We start from the raw sequence: 21,184 nt of genomic DNA on the forward strand, positions 1-21,184 counted from the left end.
ATACTTGAGAGATGTTCACCATTAACATCCACAAAGCTACCTCATTATTCACCTTCAAGTCCCTTCTCAAATCTCCTTTGCTATAAAGTCTACAAAAAACTTGAGAATGGTTTTAGTGTGTTGAGACTAAAACCTATCAGTGCTGACTCCTTCTACTCTGTCTGTCTGTATCCATCTGTTGATTTGTCTTATATTTAGACTGTAAACTCCTTGGGGTGGGGATGGTCTTTTTGTTCGGTCTCTACAGCACCTAGCACAACAGGGTCCTGATCTATGACTAGAGCTTCTAGATACTATAGTAATACAAATAATAAATAAATAATTTGGCTAGCACCCATTTGGAACATATTGCAGAAACTGAGCAGATGTAGTCCAAGTTAGGAACATTTTAAGGATCTCAAGACAGGCTAATCTGTGGGCATGGATAGCTGAAATCTTATGACTGAAGTCTCTCTTACTTTTTGAGGACAGGATCTCATTTGAAGCTTTGCAAAAATCAGAAGTGCTACATTGTCATTCCTGAAATTTGTACTTGGGCCAATGACAATACTGATCCTGCTTAGCAATCTGATTCCACAGCATTTTGCGTGCACCACAACTTCGGTATTAGACTAGGTACTTTTTTGCCCACAATGCCATTAATTATACCTTTTAATAGGCAGCTAGAGTCAGACAGCTGCACCTAAGGGAAAAGGAGCTCCCCAGCCAAGACCTCCTGGATCCAGATACTAAGGGGAAATGCAATGGGGCAGTAGGCTTCTAGCATACTCCTCCAGTGCCATACTGGACAACTTCCTCCAGAACTGCAGTACCATGGGTAGGACAACTGTCGTAGTGAGGGGCCCCAATACTACCTCTCTGGACGCAGAAACTACCTTCACAACCCTGTGTTGCCCATATACTCCACCCTTTCTGAACTTTTCCTGATGGAAGCGTTTGGCTGTAAGGGACTTTGATGGAGAGCAGGAGGCTTCAGAAGCCCAGTGACTTCACTATTGTCCATTATAGGTGTTTGTTTTAAAAGTAATCATTCAACTCGAGGATAGGTGGTAACCCCTTCTCAAGGATCAGGAGTTATCACCTAATTACAAAGTTCAGTAACAGCTGAGTTATAAATATACAAATAATCACAGGCAAAAGTCTTAAAAACAACCATAATCAGAAGCTATCAAGTTGTGCAGTACTAAAGAGAGGTTACTTACCAGTAACTTGGGGTATGTCTACACTGCCCACATTACAGCGTGGCCGTGGCAGCACTGTGACATGGGCAGTGTAGTCATGCTTTATCACCAGGGGAGAGCTCTCCCGGCGATAAAAAATAAACATCCCTCATTCGGGGTGGTAGCTTTTATGATAAAGTGCTGTCAATACTCGCACTTTTCTGCACTAAAACTTTTGTCGCTCAGGGGGGTGTTTTTTCACACCCCTGAATGACTAAAGTTTTAGCGCTGAAAGTGGCAGTGTAGACACACAGCCTTGTTCTTCGTGAGTGTTGCCCTGCATATTCCCAGATATGAGGCTGGCCCCTTCTGGTGTTGAGCTGCTAAATCTTCTGGAGAACAGTGCCTGTTGAAGTCACTTAGCCCTCCTTCTCCCCTTCCTTTGCAGAGGATTTTAATAATATAGAAGGGGGCAGGGGCTCGAACTGCCCATCAGTTTTCCCCTAATTTCAGAATTCTTGACCAGAGACTCCAAAGAGGTTCAGAAGATGGGTGAGGAGTGTGAATATGTAGCAGCAACACACCTGAAGAACAGCTACTAGTAAGTAACTTTTCTTTTTTTTTCTTCTAGTGGCCCCAAGTACAGTACTACCTGTTAGAGACTAGAGCAGTACAACTGTTAGGAAGGTTGGCGGAGGAGTTCTAGATGAACAAGGACTGCAAAAACTACAAAAACAAGCATGAGTTCTAGATGGAAAGTTAAGAGAGACCTAGAAGCAAGTGCAATTTCACTCCCCCAAGGACAATTTTTTTGTTCAAGCAACAGCTTTACAAATTCCATGAAAGAGACAGGGATGCTACCTCTGGATTAGCTGAATACCTTTTGATAGTTCCAAATGACTGAAGACCAGATGAGTCATAACAAGGATGTAGGAAAGACCTGTGGAAACACAAGCATAATAGAGGCCTGATAAAATGGAAACAGAGATGACCTGAGATTGAAAGTGGGGAGTATGACACTGACCAAATCACATTTCCTATATGGGCTACCGTTTATATAGAGAATTAGTTATTTGGCCTGTATCTCACTAAGATATCTATGGCTAAGATTAATGCCCTATTCACAGATGATACTCTGCAAATAGCAGATTAGAGGTCCCAAGAGTTTTGTGATACAAGACTTGACCCCAAAGGAAAAGAGATACATGCACCTGAGGAAAACCCCTCAGTGCAGCCATCAAGCTATCAGTACGTGGAACAACCCATCCATAAACTAGGTTATCTTAAGGCAAATGAAGACTGCTGCCAGAGCTTGTGAGGGTAGAAACTGAAATCAAAACCCATGCAGCCCGGTGAAATTCAAAATGCAGTTTTTAAATGTTCAAGTTGTAACACAGAGCAACATTAAAGAAAGAAGTTTGTTTGGTTAAAAAAAGCTTCCGCTTTTCATTAAGATCCATTAGACTTCTGAAGAACACTCTTATCAAGCATCTCAGCAATCTAGAAGTCGGGGTGTCAAAGTGAGAAGATTCAGGCTCAGAGGGACATTCTTACTCTAACCTGAACACACAAGACCCAGTAAACTGGAAAGCGATGCTAGCATGAGACGTAAGTAGTTTGAAGATAAAACTGCAAAGACCTGGTTACAACTACTGTCAACATCTTGGCTCCATCCCGACTGCCCTACAGAGAGAGATATCTCACGCCAACAAAATAAGGGAACACTTAGGAATTCCAGTTCAAGATAGGGCAGTCTGCCAATGACACTGGGTCCTGTTTTGATTCAGGATCAACACTGGACATAAGGAGCGTTCTCTAATAAACAGTCCTAGTTGGAACTTTCTTCCCTTGCTTAACACGTAAGGCCAGACTAAGACCTAAGAAAGACATTTGTGCTGTTGTACAAAACCTCTTTTCCATGAACCTGCTTGGACACTTTCTCTGGCAGATAAGTCTTTGGCCTTGACTAAAGTTTTTCAGGCTACACAAATGGCTCTCACCCCTAGAGCCCCGATGGGGAGATTTCATTTCCCACAGAATCCACAAACCTTGGAAAGTCTGGAAAATAAGGTGAACATTAGAATCCACATTTTGAAATATTACCGTAGATAGTAAGAAAAGTGAGATCGGAATTCTCTGATGGGCACGTTGTTACTTTGCCATTCTGCATCTTGTATGAACGGAGACATAAGTGGCTGAGGTGTAAGAAGTGTCAAGAAAGAGTAGTATCTGTAATTAGTCTTATGGAGGCCACAAACAGTGTGGATAGTTATCATCCAGCTACGCTTTTAAGGAACTTGTTGTACAGGGTTCTATTATTTTTTTTACTTTAAAATGTATGTAACAGGTCTAGAGTTTGCCCTGTAAAAAAAGAGGCAATATAAAAACCAAGTGGTTTATTCAAACAAACAGCGCTGGATCTTTGGCATCAAACTATAACTGAAATGTAGGACTGGAAAGGGCCTCGACAAGTCGGCTAGTCCAGTCCTCCTGAAGCAGGACTAAGTATTATCTAGACCATTCCTGACTGCTGTTTGTCTAATCTGTTCTTAAAAACCTCCTATAATGTAGATTTCACAACCTCCCCGAGGTAATCTGTCCCAGTGCTCAACTACAATTACAGTTAGGAAGTTTTTCCTAATGTCCAACCTAAATCACCCTTGCTGCAATTTAAGCCCGTTACTTCTTGTCCTGTCTTCAGTTTAAGGAGAACGATTTATCATCTTCCTCTTTATAACAACCTTTTACATATTCGAAGATTATCATCACGTCCCCCTTCAGTCTTATCTTCTCCAGACTAAACAAACCCACTTTTCCCAATCTTTTCTCATATATCATGTTTTCTAGACCTTTAATCATTTTTGTTGCTCTTCTCTGGACTTTCTCCAATTTGTCCATACCTTTCCCAAAGTGTGGTGGCCAGAACTTGACACAGGACTCCAGTTGAGGCCTTATCAGTGCTAAGTAGCAAGGAAGAATTATTTCTTGTGTCTTATTTACAACACTCCCACCAATATATCCCAGAATGAGATTTGCTTTTTTTGCAACAGTATTACTTTGTTGACCCATATTTAGGTTTGTGATCCACTATAAACCCCAGATCCTTTTCTGCAGTATTCCTTCCCAGGCAGAACCAGTGCTAGGCATAAGCAGACTAAGCAATTGCTTAGGGCCCTAAGCAGCTCAAGGGGGTCCCCTATTCACTTTTTATTATGTTTTTTGGGGGAGTATTCCTGTTTAGGACACCCAATGGGCTAGCACTACCTCTGTTTCCAGGCAGTTACTTCCCATTTTTATTTGTGCAACTGATTCTTCCTTCCTAAGTGTGGTACTTTGCCTCTGTCCTTATTGAATTTCATATTTATTTCAGACCATTTATCCAGTTTGTCAAGACCATTTTGAATTCTAATCCTCTCCTCCAAAACGCAACCCTCTCCCAGCTTAGTGTCATCTGCAAACTTTATAAGCGTACTCCCTGTGGCATTATCCAAATTATTTATGAAGATACTGAACAGAACTCTCTATGGCATTATCCAAATTATTTATGAAGATACTGAACAGAATTGGATCCAGGACATATCCCTGCAGGACACTTGATATGCCCTTCCAGTTTGACTGTGAACAATTAATAACTACTCTCTGAGTTTTCCAGAGCAGCTTTTCCAACCAGTTTTGCACCCACTTCACAGTAGATTCATTTAGACAATTTTTCTCTAGTTTGTTTATGAGAAGGTAATGTGAGATGGTAACGCTTTTGATACTATGGGTATGTCTACACTGGAAACTTCAATGAGCTGCTGCAGGAACGCTCCCACAGCAGCACTTTGAAGTGCGAGAGAGGTCTCCCAGTGCTCCTGGTAATCCACCTCTACAAGAGGATTGGCTCCCAGTGTTTAGAGCCTGTCTACACTAGCGCTTTAAAGCGCTTGGACTTGCTGTGCTCAGGGGGGTGATTTTTCACACCCCTGAGCCAGCAAGTTAGAACGCTATAAAACGTAAGTGTAGATATACCCTACATTTGAGTTACGTTACATCTACAGCTTCCCCCCATCCACAAGGCTTGTTACCCTGCCAAAGAAGGATATTAGGTTGGTTTGACATAATTTGTTCTTGATAAACCCATGTTGACTGACACTTATCACCTTATTATCTTCTATGTGCTTACAAATTGATGGATTACTTGCTCCATTATCTCTTCAGGTACCAAAGTTAAGCTGACTGGTCTATAATTCCCTGGGTTGTCCTTCTTCCTCTTTTTACAGGCAGGTACTATATTTGCCCTTTTGCAGTCCTCTAGGATCTCCTTTATCCTCCATGAGTTCTCAAACATAATCGCTAATGGCTCAGAGATCTCTTCAGCCAGTTCCTTAAGTATTCTAGGATGTATTTCATCACACCCTATGTTGACTTATACTGATCTAAGCATCTTATTGCCACTTGGGTTAAGTACAGAACCACTTAAATTGATGGTTCATCAAGGAGATTGGACCATTGACCTGCTTATTCTTTGCACTGAATCATTTCAAGCAAGTGGCTCATCAGAGTCAACTGTGCTGGATGCTCAGCACCAGACTTTGTTGACACAGATTAAACCAGGAACTTAACATCGCTTACATTGGTACTGGACTACTTCAAGCAAGTGATTCACTAGTCAATGGTGTAGACACCTGGGTATTGGACTCAGGGCACGGCTACACTTGGAGATGTAGAGCGCTTTGAGTTAAACCAGCAGCAGGGAAAGCGCTGCAATCTGTCCACACTGACAGCTACAAGCGCACTGGCGTGGCCACAGAGAGCAGTGCATTGTGGTAGCTATCCCAGCATGCAAGTGGCTGCAACATGCTTTTCAAATGGGTGGGTGGGTGGAGTGTGACAGGGAGTATGTTGTGTGTATATGGCGGGGAGGGAAGAGAGTGCGTTGGGGGGGGCTGAGAACATGTCAGCATGCTGTTTTGTAAGTTCAGACAGCCACGGACCCCCCCTCCCTGCCGCCTCTCTCTCTCTCTCACATACAGCATTCCACAGTAATGGTTGCTTTGTCTTGGAGCAGATAAGCATGCCGGCTGTCAGAAATGGAGCTTTCAAAGGCATATCCGCATTCCTGCGGCGATTCCAAAACAATGAGAAGAGTGGCCACTTGACTTAAGGGGATTATGGGACGCTTCCGGAGGCTGATCAGAGTGCAGTAATGCAACACCTCGTTCACACTGATGCCCGGGCATTTTAGCCAAGGCGCAACAAGTGTTAATCTACTCGCCGACGTGGAGTACCAGGAGCGCTCTAGCCGTGGAGTCAGAGCGCTCTACGTGCCTTGCCAGTGTGGACAGGGAGTGAGCTAGGGCTCCCGGGGCTGCTTTAATGCACTCTAACTCGCAAGTGTAGCCAAGCCCTCAAATGACTCAGACTATTGTGGAAACACTAATGGTACAATAGGCACTGAACCTCTTCATCAAGTGGTTCACTAGAGACCACATTACCAGATCAAAGAAAATGGACTCAGTCAACCTGGATAGATCAGGGGACCTTAATGCAATTTAGAGTGGGCATTAAGCCACTTCTGGTTCACCAGAGCTGACTGTGATGGAACCGTGGCACCAGATTAGGTTGACTTGGAGGGATCCAGGGACTCAGTCCTATGTCAAAAATGCCAGGACCTCAGCACTAAATTGGGTTAACATGGAAGAATCCAGAGACCTTGGTGTCAGATTAAGTAAACCCAGAAAGATCCAGGGGCCGCAGTGCTGTGTCTACTGTGGTAGACCATTGGCACTAAGCTCTATAAGCCAATTAAAACTGGGGAACTGCATACAGCCCAAGCTGGGCACTGAGCCACGTAGGCTAGCAGACCTCCAAAGTCAAATCTGGACTTACATTTGCCAGACTTATTTGACCAGATGTGAGGAGACTCCCCTTCAGCTGGGTAACACAGCTCTGCTGCTCAAAGCAGGTCCAGATACTTATGCCCAGATGGTAACATGTATTTTCTGTTCTTTTAAAATACAGAAATCTGTACTAACTGGCAAACTAACCAAACCAAAAATAGTATGAAAGGGCCGAAGAAAAAGAATGTCAAAAAGTCTTGAGAACACCACATGCAACCCGAGTTTACTGCACTTTCAGTGGTTAAGAAGGAACTGAGGGCATGGCTACACTTGCAGATGTAGAGCGCTGTGAGTTAAACCCGCCTTCGTAGAGAGCAGTACGGAAAGTTCTGTAGTCTGTCCACACTAACAGCTGCAAGTCACTGGCGTGGCCACATCTGCGGCACTTGCAAGGGCATTGGGAGCAGTGCATTACGGGCATCTATCCCACAGAACACCTCCACCCATTCTGGTGCTGTGGCTTGTGGGAAGGGGGTGGGGAGTGCCGGGCATTCTGAGTCCTTTCCCAACGCCCCGTGATGCATCGGTTCGCATCCCAGCATTCCCTTTGGTTCCGTCCACATTTGGCGCCATCTTTCAAGATTTTTTGTACTGCGTGCTCTGTCTTCCCTTTTGGTCTGCGGGAATGGAGCCTGGCCTGCTGAGGAGTATGCTGACTAGTCTCGCCAACATGTCACTTTTGGCAGTCAAGTTATTCCTTATGATCAACAGTGACAGGGAGAGCTCCGATGATAACATCAACTAGAGTAACGCATATGACGCTTGCTTGCGGCATTCACGGACATGCTCACCACCGTGGAACACCACTTTTGGGCTCTGGAAACAAGCACTGAGTGGTGGGATCACACAATCATGCAAGTCTGGGATGACGAGCAGTGGCTGCAGAACTTTCGGATAAGAAAAGCTACTTTCATGGGACTGTGTGAGGAGCTCACCCCCACCCTGCGGCGCAAGGAGACGAGATTGAAAGCTGCCCTGATGGTGGAAAAGCGGGTGGCTATTGCAATTTGGAAGCTGGCAACTCCAGACAGCTACCGATCGGTCGCTAACCAGTTTGGCGTGGGGAAGTCAACTGTTGGAATCTGTTGATGCAACTTTGCAGGGCTATTAATCGCATCCTGCTCAGAAGAACCGTGACTCTGGGTAACGTGCATGACATTGTGGCAGGCTTTGCACAAATGGGTTTCCCTAACTGTGGAGGGGGGATAGAGAGCTTGCATATTCCATTTCTGGCACCAGCCCACTTAGCCTCCGAGTACGTTAATCAGAAGGGGTATTTCTTGATGGTTCTCCAGACGCTTGTGGATCACCATGGGCGTTTCACTGACATTAACGCAGACTGGCCCGGAAAGGTACATAACGCACGCATCTTTCGGAATGCTGGCCTGTTGAGGAAGCTGCAAGCCGGGAATTTTTTCCCAGACCAGAAGATCACCATAGGGGAAGTCGAAATGCCCATTGTGATCCTTGGAGACCCCGCTTACCCTTTAATGCTGTGGCTCATGAAACCCTACACAGGGAGCCTTGACAGCAGCAAGGAGCGGTTCAACAACAGGCTGAGCTGGTGCAGAATGACTGTGGTGTGCTTTTGGCCATTTAAAGGGCCGCTGGCGCTCTCTGTATGGGAAGCTGGACCTGGCCGATGACATCATCCCCGTGGTTATATCTGCATGCTGTACCCTCCATAACATTTGTAAAGGGAAGGGTGAAAGATTCACTCAGGCATGGAACTCAGAGGTTCAACACCTGGAGGCTGAATTTGAACAGCCAGAGAGCAGGGCTATTAGAGGGGCCCAGCATGGGGCTGCAAGGATTAGGGATGCCTGGAGGGAGCAATCTGAGGCTGAAAGCCACCAGTAATGTCTGGTGCCCTACACGGGAGTGAAGTACAGTGGTTCCAATATTAGTAGGAATCTGTGTTTGCTACGCTGACTTGCAGTGCCTGTTTCTTTCCTGGGCTAAGGTATCTTTTACTTTATGCAATAATAAAGAATGTTTTCAAAGCCAAAAAATCCATTTATTGAAAAGAAAATCCATTTATTGAAAATAGACACAACTGCTTGGGAAACGGAAAGGGCAAAGGGGTGTGGAACGGTACAATCACAGATTTGCGTATGTCCTGTCTGGAGTGCTGTGCAATCAGTGCTGCACTTCAGGATGGCTATACTGCATGGTGATGGGGGTTGAGCGCAGTGGGTAAGGGTCGTAGTTTTCAGGGCTGGGTGGTGAAGCTACAGGTGTTGGAGGCAGCTGCTGGCGGTAAGAACCCGGATGTTGGGGAAAGTGGGTTGGAAGTGACATGGGGGCACAAGGGAAAGAATTTTGGGACAATGGCTGCAGTGGGGGGGCGGGCGCAGTAGTGCTCCGCCTGCATTGCTACAAGTGCCTGTATCGACTCCGCTTGGCGCTCCGTGATGCTTAGCAGCTGCTCCATGATGCTTAGCAGCCGCTCCGTGCTTTGGTGCCGGTGAGCCACATTCTGCTGGCGGACCCTCCTTTCACTCTCCTGCCACTCCTGCACTTTTTGATTTTCATTACTTGAATGCTGCATTACTTCATGCAACATGTCTTCCTTGCTTCTACGTGGCCTCTTTCTGATTCTTTAGAGTCTTTCAGACGGTGATAACACGGATGGCCGAGAACTCCTGGCTTGAGAAAAGCTCCTGGCTGCATGCATCTAGGGATTCCAGGGTGTCTTCCTCTGCCTCAGCACTCTCGCTCCCACTTTGTTACTCCTCCTCCTCCTGCCTTGTTGCACTGGGCTCTGAATTGTCCATGGTGGTCCCCAGAGTGGAGGTGGGGTCACCCGCAAGTATCGCATCCAGCTCTTTGTAGAAATGGTAGCTCGTGGGGGCAGCACCGGAGCGGCAGTCTGCCTTGCGGGCTTTGTGGTAGGCATTCCGCAGCTCCTTCACTTTAATCCTGCACTGCAGTGCGTCCCAGTTGTGGCCCCTTTCCATCATGTCCCTGGATATCTGCCTGAAGGGATCGTAATTCCTACAGCTGGAGCGCAGCTGGGACTGGACAGCTTCCTCCCCACAAACACTGATGAGGTCCAGCAACTCGCCATTGCTCTATACTGGGGCTCACCTGGCGCAGAGGCATGGTCACCTGGAAAGATTCGCTGATAGCACTCCACGCCTGGCTGAGCAAACAGGAAGGGATTTTTCAAAATTCCCAGAGAATTTAAAGGGCGGGTCTGATGGTTGGTCACCTGAGGGCAGGGCAGTAGAGTTCAAAGTGATGACCAGAGTGCCTAGCACAGGCATTGTGGGACACTTCTGGAGGCCAATCAGAGTGTCCCACAAGTGTGGGACACTTCTGGAGGCCACCAGGGCGTCCACACTGGTGCCGTGGCAATCCAGCGGGAGCGCAGCAAACATTATTCCACTCACCAAGGTGGAGTACCAGCAGCGCTGTAGCCGCAGAGTCAGAGCGCTCTACGTGCCTTGCCAGTGTGGATGGGTAGTGAGCTAGTGCGCCGGGGGCTCCTTTATTGCGCTGTAACTCGCAAGTGTAGCCAAGGTCTGAGGGGTGACTAAGGTGAAGAGCGAGGGAGGAATAAGTGGCCCCACAGAGAGTGTTTACCAGAAGGTTCTGCAGCTCAACCCCAGGAGGCACCAATCCCACACGTGGGAATATGCAGAGGCCAATTGAATATAATCATATCACTTGAACAATGTCACCCATATCCTTTCTCTCCCTTATCACTCCTACTGTTTGTTCAAATCAACTTGTTGCATGTGGTCTTAAATTTAGATTATAAGGTCTCAGACGCACAGACATTCTTGTATTCTGTTTGTACAACTTCTAGCACACGGGATGCCAATCCTGACTGGGAACTTTAGGTGTATAATAGAAATAATATTTTGATAGGCCCACAATCAGTGCTTGAATTTTGGGGGAATTTTAGAGGGGCCTTTAATGAAAGACGGGAACTATTTTTAGAAGAAAGGCTCAAGTTCCTGTAGCAAAGAATAATGGCCTTTGAGAATTTGCTCTGATCCTACCCTGGATTTCTTCCTCATTAGAATGGATACCATCATTTTTTATTTAAGTTGTGGAACAAAACATCTACAATCTCAGCAGAAGCTACCCACACACACACAAAAAAAGAAATGCTACCCTCAAGTTACAACCTACCCATATCCTCCCAAAAGCGACAGTCAACTCCTCCAGGATTAAAGGCTTTCCCCCAAATATATTCAGAAAAGGGGTGGGTCTCTCAAGTCAAAGAGGGGTATTTTTATCATGCCCAAAGCTTGCTAAACTTTATGTAGGAAAAACAAGGTCCCTGACAGAAGAGCTTCCCATCTAAATTGACAGAGACACAGATGAAGACTCAGGGAGAGGGATGCAGCCAAGGGAATGATCAGGGACACTCGTTCCCAGCTTGTTTAACTCCACTTTCAATGAATGTGTTTTGGGTTTTTTTTTTATTTACAAACAGTAAAGTTGTGTGCCAATATTGACAAAATAGCAAAAAGTTGTGTGCCAGTATTAACATTTGAACTGATGCCCCCTCCCACCTGTAGCTTTTGGGCTGTTTTGTCTTTTGAGGAGGGGGTATAACACTTCTCTATTTGCTTTTATTTTTGTATTCATGTCACACACCTTCCCCCAGCCTAGAAAAAGGTGTGCATGTTTGCGAAGGGGTGTATTGCAGAGGATCCCTCCTAAACACTCCAATGCCTAGAAAGGACAAGGAAGGAAGGAATTTCTAGAAGTCTCCCCCCACTTCCCTGACCAGAAGTGAGGGGGAATATTCCAGGGGTCTCCCCATACATCGCCCCTTCCAAGATGAGAGGGGATACTCAAGGGGCTCAACATACTTCCCATCAACACCCATCACCATGAGCTCTCCTGAGGCTGGGGGAGAATTTCCATAGCTTCCCCAAATGACCACTCCAGTGAAAAGGGGCCTCCTCATAGGGAACACACACATTTACCTCCTTTTGGAATCCCGCTCCACCCCACAGGCAGTAGCCCATGCCTCCCATCCCATTCCGTGTGTGTGTGTGTGGGGGGGGAGAATATTGCCTGGACCAGTTACCTCAGGAATCAGGGCTTGAAGCCGCTTGTTTCAGCTTCAATCCTTCCCACCCTCACCCCCTACCAATCACAGATGACAGGAAAGAACACCCTGCAGCAATGGTGCCAATTCAGATTTGCCCCCTCTCTTACCCACACACTGCATGAGCCAGTGACACCAGAAGTTGAGCTCTTGGCAGACTCACCTGCAGTCCGCCATACAGAAACAGACTCCGGTGCGCCAGGCTGCAACACCATTTGGCCTGGCCACCCCTTCATCTAGCAGGAGGGGCAGCTGGGCCAAATTTGAGTGGTACTGTGACCCCATGTGCCCAATCTCAACACCACTGACAAAAACTTGGCCAGGCCGCCCCTCCATCTGTTCAAAGGTGCAGATGGGTCAAATTTCAGTGGCATTGCAAGCACACAACTGGAGTGATGCTTCAGACCACTCTGGAATCAGCTGTACTGATTCAGTTTAAAAGTGATCTGGCCACACATTCCCTCCCATTGAACTCTGAGCAACTGCAAAAGCCTTGGGTGTGAGGGAGAATTCAATGTCCTCAGCCTCCCCTCACTGGCGGCAGTGTAGCTTTATCCTGGATTTCAAGTGTCAGGGTGGTTCTTCAGCAACACTAGACCCAGGTGAGAAATAAGGGGGCCAAAACACAGCACCCTGATGCCTTATAATTAAACACAACTAAGGCAGCCCCTAAAATTAGTGAGCGGGCCTGGCCCCCCATAACTCCCCCCACCCAGATTCCTAGTACCACTGACAATACTATCAAAAATTAAAAGTCACAGAGTCTCCATGGAAAAATTAAAATATTTAAGCATCAAGCATCCAATCCTGAAATCAATTCACACTACAACTTCTCCTGACTTCAGTGGTAATTCTGAATGTTATAACCGCAGGATTAGGTCCTTTAGTTATTATCTAACTAAAAAAAAACATATGGAATCTTACACCTTCCAGTTTTTGACTGAAAAAAAATTGTCAAATTAAGCTACAGCCATACAATCTATTTTTATGACAGACGCTACAGTATATACTTGCTATAACTAAATCAGATTTAATTCTAGACTATAAATGGCAATTGGCATTTGCCAATGGAATGGCAATGACAATAAATATAATATCCTGCAATTTCCTGACCACACTTTTCCATTCCTCCCCCCCCCCCGCCCCTTCTGAAAAGTTTTAGATGAAAAATCACCAGTTACCTTAAATTACAGCTGACTAGATTATAGGGAAGGTGCTTAAAAAACAAACACACATACATAAACTTCCCAAGTACAAATACTGCCTAGAACTAGGTTAGGTAATGAAACGAAGACAAATCAGAAGACAGTCCAGGCTAGACAAACTAATTTCCAATCCTGTTAATAGTTGGGAAAGATTAAGAAGAGTAAGATTTAGATTCCAGTGAAACAACTGATGACACTCAGGCCTTAAGTACGTTGGTATTTTGCTCCAGTTTCAGCAGTTTGTGTCCAGCCAACAATGTGGCTGCACTAGTACTAATTGTATACAAGCTGTGATTTGCACCAATGTGCACTGTGAAAGAGATTAAGCTGGTGCAAATTACAGTTTTCCTTATCTTCTCTTGGAGGCTTTCACTGGCACAACCACAACATCAACTGTTGAAACTGGAGCAATTTCCAAAACAGACGATCTATACTTAAAATGTTAAAGTGGTGCAGCTGAACTGCTGTAGCACTTCAGTGTAGACCACTGGCTCTCAACCTGCAGGCGGCCCAATTAGCACACAGCTGCGGCCCAGCTCAGCTGTGTGCTAAAGGCCAGGCTCCAGGTCACAGGTAATAAGCAAAAATTCATGGCCGGTGACTTGTCCATAACTTTTACCACACATATATATATATACACATACACACACACCCCTGACTAAAACTTAGCACCTTCTGAGGCCCTGGGTGCTGCCGCTCCGGGTGGCCCCAAGATACCGCTGCTGTGGGGGTCTGGGGGCTGACAGCTGCACTGGCCATGGGGACTTACTGACCTCCGCCACCCCTGCTCCGAGGCCTTGGGGCCAGCTGCTCGGTTGCTTCCCCGTCCAGCCGCCCAAGCAGCGGCTGGCCCTGGGAAGGCTACTCAGGTACTCCCAGGGCCAGCTGCCCAAGGAGCGGCTGGTGTGGCTGCCCCCGGGATGGCTCCAGCTGCACCCAGTGCAGCTGACTGCGGGGCGCCTGAGCAGCTGGCCCTGGGGCTAGCTGCTCTAGGATCAGCCGCACCAGCTGCGAAAGTCACGGAGATCGTGGAACCGTGACTTCGATGATCTTCATGACTGAAACGCAGCTTTAGTCGTGACTCCTCAGGGCGTTGCAAGGTTATTACATGGGGGGTCATGAGCTGTCAGCCTCTACCCTCAACCTCTGCTTTGCCTCCAGCGTTTATAACAGCATTAAATATACAAAAATGTGTTTTTAATTTTAATATAAGGGGGGATTGCACTCACAGGCTTGCTGTGTGAAAGGGGTCACCACTACCAAAGTCTGAGAACCCCTGCTCTAACACACATTCCAAACTCATTTTCTTTTTTCCTTGTGGGTATTGTAGACATCTACAACATGGCAACATATTAAGAAAATGTAAATGTAGCAAGAACTAACTTGTCTAGACAAAAAGCCAGCAAAGGAAAGTCTAAACTAGAAAATAATGCATAGCTTAACATAAACCTTACCCAGTAATGTACAGTGCAGTATAAAAATTAGTATTGGATATAATATAGTATGTAATATCAGCTTGCAAAATAGTAATGAAAATTTACCAGTTAGGTATGAAATCTATTTCCCTCACCTTCATTTACCATAACAAAATCAGAAAAAAAATACCGTATTGTCCATTCAAATTAAAAAATTGCCCACCCTGGGCAAGAAATACTAGAAATTTAATTTTAGGTCTACATATAGTTCCTGAATATTTTAAATATATATGACAACTAAAGAAATAATAAAACTTCAGACCATGACAGAGCACCGTGTAAGTGCTGAAAACCAGAAAGCTGTGTGCATATGCACAAAAGAAGACAGGCATGTTCATAAAACAATCCACAATTACAGATGAGATTGAATGTGAGAGTACCAGGAGGACATAAAAGTGCACACGTGAAAATAACAGAAAGGAGTATGCCTGCTAAACACTGGCAGGGCATGTGCCTAGGCACCAGAATGACAGAGGTATGTGTGCTAACTACTGGCAAGGCCTGCGCATGAACACCACAAAGACGAGTCACCAGTGTGTGGTCAGAGTACTGGCACGGGTGCGCGGTGGGCACTAGCAATGGCGCATGCATGTGCATCCCAGACAAGTGTGCGCGCTGAACAGCGGCAGCGCGTGAGACGAACTGCGAGGGCACTGCAGCCACAGACGAGAGTGCGCGCGCAGAGGGCTGGCGCATACACTGCCGCAATAATAGATGGACAGCGCAGAGGGGACCTGTCCACAGCTCTCGCCCCTGGACCCCGGCACGTGATTAGCCAACAGCAGACATTCAGAATGGGAACTGCAGCCCCGGCTCGCGAGCGTGCAGGCGCGAGACGCACTATGCGCGAGGCTGTGCCAGTGCGGCTACACGCAGGGCGCCAGCGCCCCCTGCCGTGCTCGGGAAGGGGGGGGAGGGGGCGAGCGCAAAGCCGTGAAGACAAAGGAGCTCGTGATGACTCAGGGCTGCAGCTCGGCAGGCACCGCACCTCCCCAGCCACACTCCCCCTTGCGCCGCGGGGGACGGGGCAGCGCTCCCCAGGCCCGGGCTGAGCCCCACGCGCCCGGGCCGCCAGGCCCACTCCTCCCCTGCAGCGCCGAGAGGCTCCGAGCCCCGGCGGCTGCGGGACCGGAGCCGCCGCCACTCAGCCCCCAGCCCAGGGTGCGGGGAGGATGGGCAGGCAGAGCCCACCCCGGGGCGCGCGCGAAGCCTCTCCCGCCCTGGCCGCCGACATCTTGTTTTCCGCCATTTTATGGCCGCCCGAGAGGCCGCTCGGCGGCGGGATCCGGGCCCTGCTCCGGCCCAGCTGAGGAACAGCCGCCGGCGGGTGGAGCCCACACGCCTAGAGCGAGGAGGCGGTGGTCAAGCCCGGCGGCGGTGGCGGCGAAACGCACAGGCCCCGGGCGCGGCCTGCGCTAAGGCCTAGCCGCCTCCATTGTTCCCAGCCCCCGCCGGCCCAGCTCTCGCACCTCCGCTCACCTGTGCGGGTCCCTGCGCCGCGCCGCGGGGTCGGGTCCGGCTGAGGGTCGGGCGGCCGCAGGACTCCGCCGCCGCCGGGGCCTTGCATTCGGGGCCGCCAGGTCCGGGGCCTGCACCAATCACAGGCGCTGGGCTAGGAAACGGGGCGCGAGCGCGCGCGGCCTTCTCCCCCTCCCCCCACCGGCTTCGCGACCAGCCCTGCCGCTGTTGCCGCACGTCACTGGGAGCCGGAGCGTGCCCCAGAGCTGCGAGCATGCGCAGCAACCGCAGCTGAAGTCGCTGCCCTTACTTTGCTCTCAAACGTGCCCCGAGAGCAAAGCGGGGAGCTGGAAGCCGCTGGGGAGAAAGGGTAGTTGGGGCGGAGGGGTCAAGCGGAGAGAAGGCAGGAGGGGATAAATGTGAGAGACCAGGAAAGGGGCAAGAGCGGAGGCCAAAGTGAAAGGGCCAATGCAGAGCAAGTTTGTGATCGTGGGTGGATAGTCTGGCTCTGCTGCCCCCCACAGGGATGTGGTATTACAGCTATAGCCACCCACACCCACAGAGAGAGGGGTATCAAAGATGCATTTTTATGGCCTGGAGGCTACATGCACATGCTGCAGCACCTCAGCTTTTGTTGGGTAACTTAAGTTTCCAAATCTCTGCAAACAAATGGGAGTCCATGTGTGACTTCGGTGATGTCTACTTGACAATGCAAACAACGTGAAATAGCATCTCAAAGTCTGTGTGAACTTCCCTGATCCTTATTCATTTTACCATAGTGTCATCTCTAACGCCTAGTAATGGCACTTCCTCGTCAACACTAAGATTGGCCTTTTGCTGATCATTTTAACAAATGGAACAAAAAATGTAACAAAAGTGAAGCACACGTGTAATTGCTGCAAGGAAGGAAACAGATAAAAGAACAAAGGTAAATTTAACAAGAAAAAATGAGGAGTACTTGAGGCACCTTAGAGACTGACATTTATTTGAGCATAAGCTTTCATGGGCTAAAGCCCACTTAATCATATATGGAAAGAGAAACAAAGGGCCAAATTAGTGATAGGCCTAAAGTAGAACCCGTTTTCCCATCAAGTGATACTAAATAAGACAATAAGGCACTGAACAAATAATATTTTAATTATAGAAAGTGCCATATTCTCCCATTAACAGCAGTGAAAGTTCTGCTTTGCGTCCAGCTCATGTACACATATTTGCACTAGCTCAATGAAAGCTAGCACAGATATAAACAGTAGCATAGCCTCTGCAGCCCAGGCAGTAGTGGCACAGGGAAGATGCCCGTATTAAACGCCCACCTGAACCCTATCGGAACATACACTGCTATTTATACTCACACTCGCTCTCATCAAACTAGTGCAAGTATGTGTATGTATGCTAGGAATCATATCCTTAGCTCATAGGGTAGACGTAGCCATAATTCATGTACACATTCCAATACAGGAGTTTCTCGTTTCAGTTTTGTCGTTCGAGAAATGGTTTAAGCAAAATAAAAAAACAGCCACTCTCATAACTGTATAACTACACTGATAAAACTGTTCAGTGTAGATAAATCTTTAGGATTAGTCTATAAACAGTTTTTTGCACTGATTTAACTAAATTGATTTAGAAACCAAGTCAGTTAATTGGAACAACCCCTTTTGTGTGGACACTTTTAAATTGGTTTATATGACAGATTTTATTGCAATATGGAATAATCAAAGGCTATTGTATCCATTTTATAAATGTTGTAAGTATCATTATGGGCTAGGGATTGTATTCTAGATCCATGAGGGATTTACAGGTGGTTCCAGAAGGAACTAAAATCACTGAGATGGGGGATGTGAATCCCTAAGCAGGCAGCAAGTCTGAAGGAGTCTTAGCTCCTGGAGGAAATTGCATGTATTTATTTAACCTGATTCAAGAAATCTGATTCATACAATTTTCAGTTCTTTGGGTAAGTGACCAGCCTGACATAGAAAGGGAGCTCACACTCAAGAACTGACATGAAACTGACCAACAGAGAGAGATCCTGTGGAAAGGGCCTTTGTCCCTAACAGGATCTCCATGTGGAAGATAGGCGACTGCCTGGTAAGCTAAGGCCTGCATGTAAGTTGTATATTATTTTAAAGAAATGTTTCCTCTGTAATGCTTTTGTTCTGAATAAATAATACTTGCTTAATAAAGCTGTCTGGTCACTGGTTAGCCCTGTCATTGTCACTGACAGAACAGGACTGCGGATGCTGAACTAAGTTAAATGTAATGACTTAGTTCAGCACCTGTGTTTAGTAGACACAGACACTGTGATCACAGTGAAGGGTGGGAGGAAAATTGCAGCCTAAATCCCCAGCCTAGAAGGAGAGAATCGAGGGACTCTGTCCTGAACAAGGTGATGGCTAGAGGCAACAAAAGAGTCAGCGGTACCATTATCTCAGAAACGGTGATAGTTTAAAAATGCCTTATGATGATTGAGCTTAATTTTATTTAAGGCAAAAGGGCTACACCTACTTAACTAAATCAGTTGCTTAAGCCAACTTAGTTAAAATCAGTACACAAACTGTGTATAAACCAGCCCTGTGGTACAATGTTTATTTTTCAACCCAGAAGGAATTATTAATGAACTGTTTTAATGGGGGGAGGGGAGAGGTGGCTTTTGTTTTTAATCACGGAAACATTTGTAATGGTTTTAAGGTTTGTGAAAGCTTGTCTTTATAAAAACTTATATTTTGAAACAAATGTAAGTTTTTAATATCTCTAATATTTTACTACAAAACTACCCTTTAATTTAATTTACAATTAAATAAAAATAGTTACAGAATAAATGGGAACATTACTTACTATGTATTTTTCCTTTTTTGAAGATGAGAATCAGGCAAGATTCTCACTTCTGGATCTTAGCTTCTTAGTGCAAATCTAGGAGAACTCTTCTAGTTCTGAAGTTGTTTTGACTCTTGAGGGTAGCAGTGGTGGGGTAGAGCTACTGACCATCACATACCCTGCCTTACAAATGTTCCAGTCACCTAGGCTGAAGGCAAAGATCCCAGAAGGAAAGTCAATTCAAAGTGATCAGCAAATGAGGTTTAAAAGAAAACACCTCAAAAATAGGTAAATCTCCAAATTCTGAAGATATTTGGGCAGGTGAATAAGAGTCCTGCAAGAGGATATTTTCAGAGGAGCACAATTACAACATGATTAATTATCTCTTTCTAAAATAATTCCATCTGTGCCGTATTCTCACTTCTGGAGAATAAGTAGCTCAAGGGATGCCTCAAAAGCAAAATGAGCATAAAGCTGCAATGAGCAGCAGCAACAAGGCTACTGCCAACAGTGTGACACAACATAAGACAACATTCAAGTTTGCAGAGTCAGACAGCAAACAGGAAAATGCCACGCAAAAATTGGCAAGAGGCACAGGAAAAAACACTGAAAGGCATCAAAATACCAAAAATAGTTTCTGAAGCACCCCAAGAAAAAACAAGTCAGAGTGCCATGGGAAATGTGACAAAGTGCCCGAGGTAAACACCTCAACAACCAAGCAGTTCTGGTTGGATGGCTGGGTACTGAGATAAAAGGATAGCTTGCTTGTTTCATTGAAATCTGTGGATGAACAGGAACAATGAGAACTACTTACCTTCAGGAAGCTTTTTGACCAACCTAGTCAAGAAGTAACTGACAGTAATGTGTGGTGTGCAGGATTTATGGTTGGCAGGGATGTGGCATATAAAAGCCATTAGAGGTCCTAGATCGCACCTCACCCTGCTACTTGGGGTACAAAACACCTAATGAATTATGGCATTTCACTTGGTTTCAAAGTGAGAAGCAAAGACCAAGAGTGAGATTCTCAGTGGATGAAATCTTTCCACAACTATTATTATTCAGTACTAAAAGGGACAGTCACAGTATTTCATGAAGTTTCTTCAAACTAATGTCTCTCTCACCCATGATGATCCTTGAGTATTTAAATTTCACTGGAAGAGTACTTACACACAGGACTGATGTCCTGCAATTGTTGATCTGCCTAAGGATGTTGGACAAGAGATGTATTCTGATGAGGAAAACTACATTCACCCTGTTAACAGTCTCACTACTGTGTCCCAGATACCTTCCATCATTGTTACTCCTAGCCCTTTTTCTTTCCCGACCTTGTGGATCATCATGTGCATTAACCCCTCAGGATTTGTTCCTTGTTACCCTTCCTTTGGCAGGATTACCCAGTGTCTCCTCCTCCCACGCAGTCAGTCTCTCTCTCAACTGAGTGGTGGGGCTGAAACAGCCTGACTGTCCCAACTGTTACCAACAGGTAGATGGATCTGAACGCCAATAACAGCTCATTAGTTGGAGGCATTCTGAGTTTATGATTTTAAGGAATAGCAATTGGCTGCTTGCAGGCTAATGGGCAGATCGCTCTACTGTTTAGAGCTGTGGTTTTCAACCTTTTTTCATTTTCAGAACCCTAAAAAATTTAGAATGGAAGTGTGGAGCCCTTTGGAAATTTTGGTCTGCGGACCCACAGGGGTCCACAGACCACAGGTTGAAAGCCACTGGTTTAGAGAAATGAAAAAAGGGAAAAAAGGGGTAAAACAGATGTGAAACTCATCCACACATTAGGACCTGACTTTTTAGGGTCATCACAATTTGTGTTTCTATTGCTTGACCTAAATCTATGTGGTGAGGACTGCCAAATCGCCTTATTTTTTAAATTATTTTTTCCAGACAACAAATATACCAAAACCAAATCTCCTTGCCTTGTTTGTACACATCCAAGAATAATGTTGATAGCTCTGAAAGATGTCTATTTTTCTCTTATTTATAAGAGGAGTTGGGAGTGCAAGTGGCTAACATCAGTATGTTTTAGTTATACATGGTGACCAGCAAAGAGCGGAAACAAAACTAAAAGCAGCGACACTCTCTCAAGCTCTCTCCATAACCAAGCTTT

At 46.2% G+C, this 21,184-nt stretch overlaps 1 protein-coding gene across 3 annotated transcripts in view; it reads right to left on the bottom strand.

The window, feature by feature from the left end:
* ZNF711 (zinc finger protein 711) overlaps positions 1–16,371 on the bottom strand; it is a 41,804-nt gene extending 25,433 nt beyond the window's left edge. Inside the window, exon 1 of one of the 3 annotated variants that reach the window (XM_074964460.1) lies at positions 16,276–16,362. The gene's annotated coding sequence lies outside the window, so the exon portion shown is untranslated. Of the gene's footprint in view, positions 1–16,275 lie in introns of all 3 variants that reach the window. The other 2 variants (XM_074964456.1, XM_074964455.1) reach the window with 2 other exon arrangements.
* Positions 16,372–21,184: the final 4,813 nt, after the last annotated feature.

The sequence above is a fragment of the Natator depressus genome, chromosome 9 (genome assembly GCF_965152275.1).
Source record: "Natator depressus isolate rNatDep1 chromosome 9, rNatDep2.hap1, whole genome shotgun sequence".
Lineage (NCBI taxonomy): Eukaryota > Metazoa > Chordata > Testudines > Cheloniidae > Natator > Natator depressus.